Source organism: Orycteropus afer, unplaced genomic scaffold (assembly GCF_000298275.1).
Source record: "Orycteropus afer afer isolate SDZICR_OR568_19922 unplaced genomic scaffold, OryAfe1.0 scaffold00029, whole genome shotgun sequence".
Lineage (NCBI taxonomy): Eukaryota > Metazoa > Chordata > Mammalia > Tubulidentata > Orycteropodidae > Orycteropus > Orycteropus afer.
Genome location: NW_006921616.1, coordinates 14,282,981 through 14,292,215, shown reverse-complemented (window position 1 = coordinate 14,292,215; position 9,235 = coordinate 14,282,981).

Sequence of the window (9,235 nt, the reverse complement as noted above, 5' to 3'; positions counted from 1 at the left end):
AAAAAGGAGGGGAAGGTTTTCTAATTCCAGGTCTCTGCTCTGATATCATTTCCATCTCCCTAACTATAGTGCCTAAGGCACCTGACTGCTCACCATTCTGGTTCAAACCCACCAGCCACCCCTCGGAAGGAAGGTTGGGCAATCTACTTCCACCTCAGAAACCCAAGGAGGGGTCGCTGTGAGTCATAATTGACTCAACGGCAGTGAGTTTGGTTTTTTTTGGTCTGATGATTATCCTCCTGAAAATCCTCATTCCCTCCCTTTCTTGTCCCCCTAGTTTCCTTTACCAACTTATTAATCTTCATGCAATTTGTTTGGAGTTAATGTCATTGTCAGTAAAAAAATGCCAAAGAGGGACAAGATCAGCAGTGGCTTCTGCACAGATTCTGAAGCCTTGCTAACCCACCTCTGTGTCCTGGTCTGACTTATTGGAAAAGAGAAGTTCAAAGACATGGCTGATATGGTCCTTTAAAAATACTTGTACAACACAGTTAACAATCTTTATTTTCTGACTTTCTTCTTCTACAGAGATGCTTAAAGCAAAAAAAAAAAAGAAAAGAAAAGAAAAGAAAAAAGTTTCCTGCCACGAAAATGACATTGATATTTCGTAAATCAAGAACTAAGATAATGTTTTGGCTGCTACAGAGACGTTTACCTTATGTCGTTTATCTAAATGGTTTTTGATTAAAACATGACACAATTTTTGGACTGGCTTTACCGGAAAAAACAATTCCAAGAACTTTCTTATTCCAGAGCCTGAAATGCTTTAGAATATTCCTCACCAGAATTCCCTGTGGAATATACAGCTTTTAGCTCATTGAAGAAGATTTCTGAAACAATAAATCTTTAACAATGATCATCCGTTAGTATTAAATCAAACACTTTACTAAAAGTCAGGAAGAAACCTTCAAATGAAAACCATACAAGTATGTTTGTAAACTTTTTGAGTAACTACAATGTCAACAACTCTGTTCCAAAGATAAAATACTTTCCTATATTGACCTTTTAAAGAATTTGATCTGTTGTAAGAACAGATTATTTTTCTGTAATAGAAAAAAAAAAGCAAAATAAAATAAAAACTTCATAAGGTAATTCTTGCGTGAGCATCTGCTAGAGGAAGGATTAAAATCACAGAAGTAGTGATGAATTTCAAAGCTTTTTACATATTTGAGATACAGGGAAAAATGAGGTGTTGGAGGTAGGACAGCAGGAGAAAAATCTGATTTTCTGGTAATACATTCAAACACTGGATTTTTTCCTTACCAAGTTGCTCAAACTTAAGCATTTTATTTCTGACCCTTTATTACCCCATCTTATTTATGATGAATGCATTTTTTTTCTTCTAGAACCTTAAGGGTTTTACCAATTGATTTCAACACGTTAGATTTTGGGAAGGAAAACACACTTGTGGAACAGCTATTTCAAAACCTCCAGGAGAATAACAGTGACAAAAAAATAGCAATAAGATTCTGCCATAAACCATTCAACAGCAAGCAGAAGACTGAAATTAAGGCCAAGTGGCTTCTCAGGGGAATTGCGAAGGACAATTTCTTTTCCGACTGTGTCTACCACAGAAGAACTGCCCACAGAGTTCCTATGCCTTCGACTAATGACTCTGAAATGAACTTCCTGCAGCAGATGCGCCCCCTCAAGGGTTGCCAAGGGCTGAGGCTGGCGGTGGGGTGGCTGGGAGAATGGAGCGTTGAGGAGAAGCTGACCAGAGAGTGCACAATGGTCCCTGAGAGAAAGGGTAGATGGGATTGCTAACTCTGCATATGTTGTGGCACTTCATTAATAACAAAGATCAAAAGAAAAGAGGCTGTCTTAACAGCTGCATTAAATTAGTATGGAAATAGGCATTTTGAAATGATTCAGGGATAACAAAAGAGCATATACGTCTGGAACAGGTCACAGTGGAAGGCCAGAGAATAGTTCTCAAAGGTAGAAATGGTGGGTTCAAGCAGAGATTCCTCTTTCTTGCATTTATTATCCCTTCCATTTAGAGAATTTATAGAAAGATATTCTTCACCACAGCTCCTGAATGAAGTAAGATGCTTTAACAAGATTGGATTCCCTGGAACATATGGGAAGAAGTTAATAAAAATAATAAGTAAATACCTTTCTAAGAAGAGTTGGGTGAAATATGATGACCATCTATGCTTCCATCTTAACAGTAATTTAAATATTATTAAAGTCCAGTTCTGAAATGAAAATTTTTATCATGGAATCAAAAAACTTTGAGACAATTTGATTTTGACTTGAACATTTTGGATCATCAAAAAACAAAGTGCAAATGAGAGACTACTCTGTCCTTTCATGGAGAAAAGTACAAGGTAAAAAAAAAAAAAATCATTTGGAGTTGCATAGCATTGTTGTTGTTGTTGTTAGCTACCATTGAGTTGTCTCTGATTCATAGAGACTCCAGGTACAACAGAACAAAACACTGCCCAGTCCTGTGTGAGCCCTACAATCCTTGCAATACCTGGGCCCATCATTGCAGCCACTGTGTCCATCCATCTTGTGAGGGCCTTCTTATTTTTCATTGACCCTCCACTTTACCAAACATGATATCCTTCTCCAGGGAATGGTCCATTCTGAAAACCTCACCAAAGTAGGTGAGATGAAGTCTGGCCATTTTCGCTTCCAAGGAGAATTCCATCTGCACTTCTTCCAAGACAGGTTTGTTAGTTCTTTTAGCAGTGCATGGCACTTTCAGTATTCTTCGCCAACAGCACAACTCAAAAGCATTGACTCTTTTTGAGTCTTCCTTATTCATTGTCCAGCTCTCACATGTGTATGAGGCTATTGAAAATACCATGGGTTGTGTTAGGCACACCTTAGTCTTCAAGGAAACATCTTCGCTCTTCAGCACTTGAAAGAGGTCTTTTGCAGTAGATTTGCCCAGTGCAATATGTCATCTGATGTCTTGACTGCTTCTTCCATTGGTGTTGATTGTAGAACCAAGTAATATGAAGTCTTTGACAACTTCAATCTTTTCTCCATTTATCATGATGCTGCTTTTTGGTCTGGTTGTGAGGATTTTTGTTTTCTTTATACTGAGATGTAATCCATACTCTGGTAGCATAGTGCCTAAGGCACTTGACTGCTAACCAGAGGCTGATGGTTCAAACCCACCAGCCACTCCTTGGAAGGAAGGTTGGGCAATCTACTTTCATAGTGATAACGCCTTGGAAACCCAAGGAGGGGTTGCTATGAGTTGGGTCTGACTCGACGGCACATACCAACAACAACAACAACAATCCATACTGCAGACTGAAGTTTTGATTTTTATCAGTAAGTGCTTCAAGTCATCCTCACTTTCAGCAAGCAAAGTTGTGTAGTCTGCATATCTCAGATTGCTAATGAGTCTTCTTCCAATCCCGATGCCATGTTCTTCTTCATGTAGTCCAGCTTCTCAGATTATTTGCTCAGCACACTGATTGAAGAAGTATAGTGAAATGATACAACCCTGACACACTCCCTTCCTGATTGTAAACCATTCAGTATCCCCTTGTTCTGTTCAAATGACAGTGTCCTGGTCTATGCACAGGTTCCTCATGAACACAATTAAGTGTTGAAATACCTAATTTTTAATGTTTTCTATGTATTCTCTTCATCGACAATAATTAATCTATTAATCCTTTTTTTGTGGGATTAAAAGTCATGATTAAGTCATTTTATAGAAGTGATAAAATTGATATTTTTATTAATTGTCAGAGTATCTGGTGAAAAACAAAACAAAAATACAAACAAGAAAACAGGTAATGATGTGAGTGTTTGTCTCTGAAAATCAAACAAGCATCCATTGTTTTCCTTGTTGTACAAATGTTCTGGTCTCGGGTGCAGATCTACTTAGACATCTTCACATCTTTTTTTTTGTCAAATTTTTATCATGATTTGGGTGAAAATTTTTGGAGCAAATTCACTTTCTATATAGCAGCTCACAAACACTTTCTCTCATGACATTGACTGCAGTTTCCCACAATGCAACAACTTCCCTCCCACTTCCTCCCCATAGTTACCTCTTCCCTGTGTCCCTCTCTCCCATGAACTCCTGCCCTCCGAGCTGTCTTCCTATGCATACACAGCCCTCCTGTTCTCTGATGGACATCTTTACTTCTAAGAAGCTTTGATAGGGCTCTTCTCAAAACTTGAGAATGGTGGACAAATGCATCACAATTGCTTACTAGTACCCCTCCCCCCCCCACACAAAAACCCAAAATCTTCCATGAAACACTTAAAACTTCTACCTTCTACAAGAAGAACATTGTAAATTGAATTTTTACTCTTGCAATAAAACACAAAAGGTAGTAAAAGGTAATAATAAAAGGTCAGGCATATCCTTGATGCAGACTTGAAATGGATATTAGTTGACTGAAGGGAAATGATATTTTCAATTTGGATGACCTTTATTTTAATGACTATTTTGGGAAGAGAAGCCTTCTCTGGTCCTTTTTCACAATTGTTGTTGTTGTTGGTTGCCTTTGAGTTGATTCCAACTCATGGCAACCCCATATAATGTGCAGAGTAGAACTATTTCATGGGACTTTCAGCAGTGTCACCTTTAGAGCTCAGATCGCCAGGCCTGTCTTCTGAGGAACCTCTAGGGGATTCAAACTGTCAACCTTTCAACTAGTAGTCAAGCACTCCACCATTTGTGGCACACAGGAGCCCCAGTTGTTGTATACAATTTAGATGCACCCATAATTCTCTCTCCTAACTCATTGCTAGAGTATAAGAAATTTGCCTTTTGGAACATTACGTGAAAAATCGTCCCAAGAACATTCCTGAGGGCCAGCTGCCATCATATCTGTTAGGACTGCTTGTTATCACAGTATTGTCTTTGGGACAGGAAAAGAGACAGTAGTGCAAGTGAATTGTAGAAGCTGTCCCTACATTGCCTACTATGGCCCTCTGCTCTAGCTTGTCACCCAATTCCTGCACTTCTTTAATATACAAGTCAATAAACATCTATATAGCTACAATGAATTCAACCACCTTGCCTTTTCAAGGGTTTGTAAATTTAACTTTGAAAGTGTGCAAGAGCTGAGTGGAGTGTGCAAGAGCTGAGTGTTGATAAATACTTAGCCTTCCATCAGTATTTTTCAGTCCTGGATACATAGTAAAATTAAAAAGCAAATATTCTGCTGCAGAGGCCTCACACCAACTGAATGAAAATATGGGCATGGGGCCCAGGCTCCTGCATTTTAATAAAGCTCTACTGGTTATTCAAATGCATGGCCAGGTTTGAGAACCACTACTTATATAGTTTTAAGAACCAGAATCTATACACAACCTGCAAATATGGGAGAGCTGCCTTTTTTTGATGCTTTCATTCACCAGTTAAGCTTGAAACAGTCATACAGTGAATGGTACACTATCAATCAGAAAGAATTAAGACAGTTTTAAAAAAGCACAGGTTATTCTCCAGGAATAACTTAAAGACCCCATCATCCTAAGCTCCTGGAACAAGGGCACAGTTGTCAGAATATAGATGAGTATTTAGTAGATATAGTGGGAATATTCAAAATGGCTTTGCAATATGTCCAAATGGCTTTGCCCTCTTGACACCATTTACTGTTTTCTGGCCCTAGTTTGAAGATTTAACAGGTGCTTTCTACAACTCACCTTCCTCATCATCAATGGTGCTTTGGTCCCCGAGGAATCATTGGAGTCCACAGAACTGCTGGGGCTGCGGAACTAAAAACTGGATGGCCCTTTAAAAATGCTACACGCACCTTCAGGTCAAAATGTCTTTCATTCACATTCTGCAAGAGGTTGCACTTCCATTCCAAGAACAATCTTTAATTTTTTTAAAAGTATGTTTCCACAATGGGAAAAAAATGTGGAAAGATAAGGTCTTCTGGGGGAGGAGATCATCCCTGGAAATGACTTGGAATGAGTTTTCCTGATGAGTTATGGGAGCATGAACACATATCCTGTTTTGCTTCTCAGTTTGGAGAGGTTTTCACATAGATGCCTATTAGCTCCAACTCATTCATTCTGTTTGCACTTCTTTTTCTGAGACATTTGAGAGGAACATTGGCTCAAAGGTTCCATCCCAGGTGTGATGAAGATTTCTGGAAGGACAGTTCTTGTTGAATGTTATTACTGTCTGCATTTAGTTTTTCCTTTCTAAGGAATTCCAAGACGAGTGATCTCCCCTCCACATCCCAGATGTTGTAAACTAGAATTTTGGAACATTTGAATTAAAATACAATTCCCAGAAGTTTAGCTGAGTCCCAGATCTCAAACCAAACATTGACAAAAATGTATTTTTGTGCAAAGGGTCACATGACTGCCTCAGTACACTTTTCCTGGGCTGTGTGACTCGGTTCCCAAATGAACTGACACATTGTTTTGTCAACTTTATAACAACCAAACACCAGGATGCAAGAAATGAGGGTCTGGGTCTCTTTTTGGACAGACTAAAGCTCTGGAAATATCCTTTAATGTTGGTTTTTATAAGACCCTTAAGCTATGTGGTTTAAAAAACTCACCCCCAAAAGCAAAAAACACCTAAAAAGTTAAAGTCTGTTAAAAAGTTTCCTACATAGAATTGGCAATCCTTTAAGACTATTATTTTGAAGAGAACACATGTCTGAGGGGATAGGGATTAGTCATTATTGTCTCATTCAACTTCAAGCAGATCATTTAGGAAAACGTAAACATCCATGATTTAAAAGCAGGTGAGAGGCCAATATATATTTAATAAAAAATGCTTTCAAAAGTTTATATGCAACCTCCCAATGTTAGATTTTAATACGTACAAATCTTGGTTTTCCATTCCTCCTTCTGCCCACCATTCACCTGTGTTTGTATAATGGGAACCAGTTACTACAGCTCTGGTTACACATCTGTTTCACGCATGTGTGGTTGCAAGCCGTTTTAGGAACTAGTAAAACTACAGGTGTCTGGGTTTTAATGTAACCATTTTAAAAGAGCAGTTCATGGGCCTCTGATTATTATTTTTTATAGCTGGCAATGCTTCTTCCACCGTCTGCCAGCTCAAGGGTTAAATGTACCTCCCTTGCTCTCCCATCTGGTGGGATCTCTAAAAGCCAATTAATTTGTAAATTAATTTTTTAAACATAGGATCCACACTGTCCTGTGCCATCATCATTGTATTCTGTACAGATAGCTCCTTCCTCTGCTGCCATGCTTCCAAGAACAAACCGACTCTTAACTGGGCTTTGGGTGCTAGATGCTAAAGTCATTAAGTATGTGTGTCTGTCTGGCTTGCTTATTCCCGTCGCATCATGGAGACCACAATTATCATCACATCACTGTCCTAAATAATTTTGACACATAGTTTCATAACAGCTATAGAATATCTAAGGTGGTGCAGTTGTTAAAGCATTTGGGTGCTAACTGAAAGGTTGGTCGTTTGAACCCGCCAGCCGCTCCACAGGAGAAAGATGAGGCAGTCTTGTTCCATAAGGATTTACAGCCTTGGAAACCCTATGAAGCAGTTCTATTCTGTCCTATAGGGTTGCTATGAATTGCATTCAACTTCATGGCAGTGGGTTTGGTTTCGGTTGGGCAATGTCTATAGATGTTCTAAGGGAGTTCTGGTGGCGTAGTGCCTAAGGCATTTCACTGCTAACGAGAAGGTTGGCGGTTCGAACCCACCAGCCACTCCTCGGAAGGAAAGTTGGGCAATCTACTTTCGTAGTGATACTGCCTCAGAAACCCAAGGAGGGGTGGCTATATATAAGTCAGATCCGACTCGAGAGTATTGGATAGCTGCTCTGATGATCAGAAGTTCAGTTCTGTGTGAATGAAAAATTTGAGTTGGAGAATTGTACATTTTTCCCTCTGACCATTTAAACATGGCAGGAAAGATGTGAAGTTGCAGAAATTATTTTACCAACTACTGGAAGTCATTAGTTACTAAGAACATATGACAAAAGCACATTTATCTGTTCTCAGAAGAGAAAGACATCTATGTACCAAAAAAAAAAAAAAGAAAAGAAAGAAAAAGAAGTGGTGCCCTCTAATTTACAGATTAACCTAATTAGATCCCATTGAGTGCAGGTGAAATCCTTATTTTTGAAAAATGCTGTCCAGTGCCACCCAACTCAGCATACATGGTATGCAGAAGTCAAAATCAATTACAAATTTGACTTTGCTGCACAGTAATAGAAACAGGTCACACTTCTATATTTAAGGCTCTGGTGACATTTCTATTACAAATATAAGCATCATTTTCCAGGGATTTATTACTCAGCCATAATAATTTTTAGACAGGATCATTTATGAAATTCTAGGATTTGGCTCCCCAGCCAGATATTTTTATTTACTTCTTTTAAATTAGAAAACAGAGTTGAAATATTCTGGATGAATGAAAACAAATTAATAGAGAGAATTGTGAAAGTTTCCTTTGTTAAATAAAATTTGGCCATTTCACAGAGGCATTTGAGACCCAACTTAATGGCTTGGTAATATATTTTCATTTGCCCTTTATCCATAATAACCTGATGATGTTTCTGTGGCAGAAATGGAGCCTAGAATTGATGGCACCCTAAATGTTTTAATTCTTCATATGCTAATTAGTTACTCAAATTAGGGAAAGACGTTTCCTTATATTTTATGGTAGCTTTAAAACAAAAAATAAATGAAAAAAAAACTTTCTAGAATATGTGAAGAATTTGAAGTGTTATGTCCAACATTTTAAGCCTGTGAAACCCCTATTAGAGTCCTCAGTCTCCTCAATATTGAGAAGACCACTGTCTTCTCAATAAAGTCCTAATTTGTGAGGTGCTCCAAAATCTGTTCCTAGCTCACTTTTCTTATCTGAGTTTTCAATACTTCTCTTTATAAATTCTACTCCCTTGCTGATCAGTCATTTCTCAGACATAGCCTGATTTACCTGCCATTTTGTCTGCTCTTGTAACCCATCTGCCTTTATCCAAATCCTTCCTATTCTTCCAGACCCAGTTCAAATATCATTACCTTCAAGAATGTTTTCTTAGAATAAGTTATTCTCCTTGAACATTGAACTCTTGTGGCTTTTACATTAGAAACTTATGTATAGTTTAGATCTGCAGCAAATCTATATATTCTGAATAGGGACCATGACCTAAAAGATAAAAGAGCTGAACAGAAGATTTCAAAGGGCAGCTTGAGAAGGCAAAGTCAATTATTATTATGAAATGTGCAAAGACCTGGAGTTAGAAAAGCAAAAGGAGAGAACACACTCAACATTTCTTAAGCTGAAAGAATTGAAAAAAAA